Consider the following 6,926-nt stretch of genomic DNA (forward strand, 5'->3'; position numbering starts at 1 on the left):
AGGGGAACACCAAGACAGCACCCTCCCCTGGTGTGACCCTGCTAGAGGGACCCCACAAGGTGGGGGGACACCCCAGCAGAAGGACCCGCGAAGCTATGGGGACTCTTGCTTTGACCTAATGGTGCTGCTCCCAGCATACATCAAGCCTTAGCATGAGCTGGGTTAGCCAAAATCTGAGCAGGAGTTGAGTGACAGTCACACCAAAGAGTTCAGTAAGGGTCAGGAGAATCTGATCTTTTTGTCTTTCTCTTGAGATTTGTCATGAGATTGTGAAGACTTTATCAGAAACCAATATAAACATTATCCTGAAGGCTTCACACTGAATTCTTATGTGAGCAAATGATACCAATGTCATGTGAGTATATCTGGTACCTGTGAGGCTTCCCGGGGCTGGAAGAAAGGAAGGGTTCACTCCCCACACACTGGAACTCTTCAGTCCAGATTAGACCTCCTTTTTTTTTTTTTTTAAGAGAGCTCCTTTCAAGATAGACAGAGCCATCCCATGCTGTAACTGAGTGTGGTTCATGATGTCTCTAGGAAATGTTCTGTTCTGATCATTCTGAACTTGTAAATAGAACAATGACAGGGTCAGTTACTGATTTAAGACAGTTGCAGTCAAAAAAAAAGGAACCAGGAGATAAGGGAGTGAGTTACTTCAACTTTGTATAAATGAGGCAGGCCTTACTAACAACTATACCTTTGAAGAGGAACTAGAAGACTGATAAGAGGGGAACATCCTGCCCCAGTAGTTGCCAAAGGATGGATGATTGCCCAAGAAGCATGAAGTCAGCAAAAATCTGTGGTAACTGGGGAGAAAGGTAAAGGCAGCAGGGGGGAGATCATGACCATCATCTCTCTTCAAGACTAAAAAAGCTTGCCCCTCCACACACACGCCCACCACCACCACCACCACCTGCCTATAAGGAGCATGTGTGATAATTTACATAGCAATTGAGGCTAATTTAAATGTAACTAACCAATGAGGGACAAAGCAATAAGAAACTAACCCATGGTCATTACAGTAAATGTGTATTCATGTAGTCTGAAGTGTATAAATACATTTAAGTTCTTCTGTGCAGTATGCTAGCTTTGTGGAATTACCACCTAGCACCCATCTCTGCACAATTATGGAATAAATAAATCCCTCTGCTCTGTGTTGTAAAAATTTATATATTTCACACCAGATAAATGACTCCGCATGAGGGACAACAACCACACTGCAAGTTTTGAGACTGAAGTATGAATTACAGACTTTCTTCAATTTTTTTCCATCTCTTATGCCCACAAGCCCTGAGCAGGTATGCTCTCCTTCAAACAGCTGAGGCACAACACGACCTACAATGTCAAGAAAGGCAGGGAGTTAGTAACCCACATCCCACGGCACTTCCATATCCTCTTGAATAATCTCATTTACATAGATATTTACATTTGTCCTTCAATAAACCACACTGTTCAGGCCTATGAGATGAAGAGCAGTAAATTTATGTTTCTACTGATTCTGTGCCATATCTGTTAGATCACAATCAGCAGCAAAATTTTTCAGGGTTACATTAAATTTCAACATGTTTTATAAAAACATCTCCAATGTGAAAACCAGTCTATCCTTAGGAATGGCTAAACCTAGTGACAAATAGTCTTTATTCAATATAAAATGGCTCTAGTTTTAGTTGTTTGTGGAAACCGTCAATCTAGGCATTTTAATCTGAAAAAAAAAAAAAAAAAAAAAAGCCAACCCACTAAATTAATTAAAAGCCTGAATGCTGATTTTAGAGGGTGCGTGGGCAGTTGTATCCAACCCATCTCTTCTAAACAGTGGTTGCACAGTGGTTAAACGTGTCATATCCCAGAAGAAGAGTGAAAACTCTTCAAGTCCAAACATGAAGATTATGCTGGCACAATGCATGGAAACACCTACTTCTTGACAATGGATGTGTAGTGAGAGATTAATTTGTGCCAGATCTTAGCACTAGTGATTAAAGTAAATGAAGTCTTAGATCGCATGAGTTGTACTTTAACCTTTGTTTTTAACTGTGGAACTGTAATCAGTAGATAAGGAAGTATAAGTAGAACTTTAACTAGAGGATATGCCATAACAAAAGATAAGGAAATGTCTCAGGACATGGAAAAAAATGGTGCCTGGAGGCTGCTAGAGTCAATCAGAAGAGGAGACTCCAGGCTCCACAAACAGGATTGGATGAGCAGAAGTGTCATCAGGAAATCAAGTGACCTATAGAGACTATAAAATCCGGTAACAATTGTCAGGGTGCTCCTTGTTCGGAGGCACCCAGCTTGAACTGTAACAAGTATTGCATATTAAACATAGTAGAAGAAGAAACTCTTGATTCCTTTATTAAGCAGAACCTAGGGATGAGCCCTGTTGCAGTGGCATCTGTGTAATTCCTACTGTAGTCTAGGTGGTGGCTGCATAATTCCTACAATAGATGGGATGGCTAAAACTCAGAAGTTGGTGGAAGGGTCTGTGGAGGGCTATGGTCTCAGTTACATATTTTCCACAGGCTGTGTAATGAAATTTATGGTTACTTTCCTCAGGCCAGTTTTTCTCTACCACCATTGACTCTTTTCCTTGCGTAGCTCCATGTGCTGCATTTGTGGACTATACTGTTAAATGTCATCTGCCTTGGTAATTTCCTTTTGATTCTGGATATACTGATAAGGTTCAATGCTGGTCATCTGGAGGAACAGGATCAACCTGTCTGTGTTCACATTAACATGAGTGCTGGTTGTATTTGGGTGAGTATTGTAAAAGCCCTTATGCTAGTTTCTGTGGCCAGCTGTGTAACTCCATCTTTGGAGTAAAAGTTCAGACTTGCTTCTGTCTGGACCTACACAGAGTAGGACCAGCTACATCCATCAAACCAATATAAGAGGAACCTCCTGGGTTTTAGGATTACACTGATTCAACTCTAATGGATCAATAGGAAATCCCCTGCATCCTGAAATCTATTGGATTTAGCTATTCAGTAACATGCATGCTTCCCCCACCCTTGTCAACCAGCTCGCTCAGTAAGAAGTCTTCTGCAACCTGAAGACGAGTTGGGGTTTAGAAGCCAAAGAAGCTGAGATCTGCTCAAACCCCTAACGCTTCTCAGTGTATCCTACATAAATTCCCCAATGATCAGGCAGATCTGGAACTCTCACAACCCACAGCCCAGGTTTCAGCCCCGGACCGGGTTTTTTCCTGTCAAGCTGCAGAGTTGTGTTGTAACTCCCTCCAGAACAAACCCATGGAGAGACATGATCTGTTTGTGTGCCCCATACAGAAACCTCCCTGAGGAACTCTGGTAGACTTTCCAACAGTGAATCTTAGAATCTTTTCCTTTTAAGACCCAGTACCACAGAAACTATAATTCTACCAAACACATACAAGACTCAAGGGTGCAAGATCAGTTTTAGTAATGTTCAGAAGAGAAGTAGACTGTAGACTTTATCTGCAGTAACAAACACAACACCATTTTTCTAAGCCAAGAAGCACAAGTTCACACCTTCATTAGCCTGCTTAACAGACATTCTCACACAAGCTTGTCTTTGTTTAATGCATGAATCCAGCCTTATGTTAACAATCCTTTTAATCCATATTAATTCTCCCTGGTCTATTCTGCTTGCTCAGCAATATCACTCTTGAATAGCACTAACCATTTATGCTGCACTGGCAGCTCTTTTCTTCCTGCTGTGGTCACAAACATGTTACACCTTTTTACACATTGTACAGGATGAAGCTAATTTCCTTCATATCAGCCCATATCATGCTGTGGTTTGGATTTATGACTAACACAGTGTTGATAACACACCAGTGTTTTAGCTATTGCCAAACAGTGTTTGCACAGCATCAAGACTTTCTCTGTTTCTCACACTGACCCTACAGTGAGTAGGTTGGGGGTAGACAAGAGACTGGGAGGAGACATAGTCAGGACAGCTGACCAAAGTGATGAAGGAATTACTGACTAGCAGCAGGATGGCTGGCAAACAGTTTTCTCAGCATGTGGGTTCTTCTGAGACTGAGGGAAGTAGGCTTTGGACAGAACATAAGAGGGTCATTCAGGTTCATTGCTCAGGAGACTGACTTGAGGAGCTGGGACTTGCTAACCACTGTGAAAATCACAGAATACCAAGGACATGACTGTTTGTCATGGGAGAAGATTGTTATCCTTCTTGCTCCTTCAAAGTCACCACCCCTACTACCCAACTCAGAATTTCCAAGACTCTGCCATGTTGGAGTCATGGTCATTTGTCTACTTCTAGTAATCCATTCATTAAAGCAACTCATCATTTTTAGCCTACTGCCCTCAAGAAGGGAGAAGGAGAGACAATAAAATGGGCAGAATTAACATACCAGGTGTGATTAGAAACCTAGATGGTGGATAACTTTTAGAATATACCCATCCAACTTGAGACACTTTTATTCCTTGTAGTGTTGAATTTTTTCTTCATATCCAGGTCTGGGATCACTGGAACAATTTGAGACTCAAGGTCTTCTATTTCTGTCTCACAAGGACATTTAGCGCAATGGAGATTTTAAAATGGGAAAGGACTTCAATTTTCTATCTGCCATTATTGTAGTACCTGGAATTCTCATGGGATTTAGACTGGTATAGAATTCCAATCTTATGATAATTAAAGGAATTTTTTTATATGCATCTATATCTATACCTATAACTATGTATCTTTGGGAGAGTCTTTTCATAACCTGTAGCAGTGTTAGATATTTGAGTTCAAAACAGAATTTTTCGATTACTATTCTGCTTTTGCTAGCCATTAACAGACATCCCTGCTTAGACAGGCCTGTGCTAGGGAGGCAGATGGGAAAGATGATGGAACACAGGAATATGGGTCAATATTTATTAGTAGAAAATCAGTAGCATTTCACACCAGAACCAAAGTTACACATTTCAGCTGTTTCTTCTTTACAGTTTCACAATCACAGATCATTAAATTAATTTCCTGTTCCCTTCCCTTCCTCCTCTCTGCTAAGCATAATTGTTAAAGATTTTCTTTAGGAAATAAAGTTTGTTAGTGATTTCTTGGGATTTTCGAAGAAAAAACTGTGCATACTATTGCTAGTACTAATTTGAAATAATCATTCTGGGTTTAATGAGAAAATCCAGTGCAGGTTCCAAAGAGATTAAAATTTCAAGGGGCTTGTGACTGAGGAGTCAAAGCAAACAATTTCATATAATTAGTTTGCTTCTCCAGGAAATTACTCGGGATGGTTTTAAGAAGCTCTCAGTAGATACAATTAAGAAGTTTGTGCCTGGCAAATTGCAAAGATGTAATTTTACAGATAAGTTCAAGAGGATCTATAAATTGTCTCCACTACACATTGTTAAAGTCTAACAAACCGTTCTTGAAAATAGCAGTTCTCACCGTAAACTTCCAGGCTTGATTATTGCCCTAAACTCGAGGACACTGATCAACTGCCTCAAAGAAAAAAAGTCCAGGAAAAACTGACAGGATTTCTAGAATATCTTTGTTGTACATCAGGAAAACCTGACCTGGTGGCAGACTGACCCAGTCACCCTGTGGGCTTATTTAAAGGTTATGAGTCAGGCAAAGCTGAATACTGCATAGAACTGTTTTAGAGATGGAGATTTAAATATGCTTGAACAAATCTTATTTTCAGTCTGCTTTACTTTGCTGGGAAGGCATAGAGCTAACTCAAGAAGATGGTTCGCTTGGCAAAAGAAATAACCTCAGAGATGATTCTTGGTAAAGTACCTGTATTTTGGTGCCACAGAGCTTGTGCTCTGCAGGTTTCTTCTATCCACCCCTCCACTGGTAAATAAGGTAAATAAGGTGTATCGGGTTTGTGTGGCAAGGTTTTGGTAGTGTGGGAGATCCAGGGGTGGCTTCTGTTAGAAGCTGCTGGAAGCTTCCCCCATGTCTGACAGAACCAATGCCAGTGGCTCCAAGATGGACTCGTTGCTGGCCAAGGCTGAGCCCATCAGCAATGGTGATAAATAACATATTTAAGAAAGGGGAAAAAACCTGCTGAGCAACAGCAGCTGCAAGAGAGTAATAAGAACATGTGAGAGAAACAACTCTACAGACACCAAAGTCAGTGAAGAAGGAGGGGGAGGAAGAGCTCCAGGTGCTGGACCAGAGATTCCCCTGCAACCTGTGGTGAAGACCATGATGAAGCAGATTGTCCTCTTGAAGCCCATGGAGGCTAATAGTGGAGCAGATCTCCACCTGCAGCCCATGGAGAACCCCATGCCAGAGCAGGGGGATGTGCCTGAAGGAGGCTGTGACCCTGTGGGAAGCCTGCACTTGAGCAGGCTACTGTGGACCCATGGAGAGAGGAACCCATGATGGAGCAGATTCGCTGACAGGACTTGTGACCCCATGAGGGACCCATGCTGGAACAGTCTGTTCCTGAAGGTCTGCACCCTGTGGAAAGGACACGTAGAAAGGACGCATGCTGGAGTAGTTTGTGGAGGACTGTCTGCCATGGGAGGGACCCCATGCTGGAGCAAAGGAAGGGTGTGAGGAGGAAGGAGTGGCAGAGATGTTTGATGAACTGACTTCAACACCCATTCCTCAACCCCCAGGCATCCTGGGGGGCAAAAGGTAGAGAAATCGGCAGTGAAGTTGAACCCAGGAAGAAGGGAGGCGTAGAGAGAAGGTGTAGAAGATTTGGTTTTATTTCGCATTATCCTACTCTGATTTTGATTGCCAATGAATTAAAGTAATTTCCCCAAGTCAAGTCTGTTTTGCCTGTGACAGTAACTGGTGAGTGAGCTCCCTGTCCTTATCTTGACCCATGGGCCTTTCATCATATTTTTTCTCTCCCTGTTCAGTTGAGGAAGGGGAGTGATAGAGCAGCTTGGTGGGCACCTGACATCCAGCCAAGGTAAAACCCACTACACAATGTTAAAAAAACTTGTACAGAAACCCTGATTTTTAATTTT

This window comes from Tyto alba, unplaced genomic scaffold, assembly GCF_018691265.1.
Source record: "Tyto alba isolate M040663 unplaced genomic scaffold, T.alba_DEE_v4.0 Super-Scaffold_30, whole genome shotgun sequence".
In the NCBI taxonomy this organism is placed as follows: domain Eukaryota; kingdom Metazoa; phylum Chordata; class Aves; order Strigiformes; family Tytonidae; genus Tyto; species Tyto alba.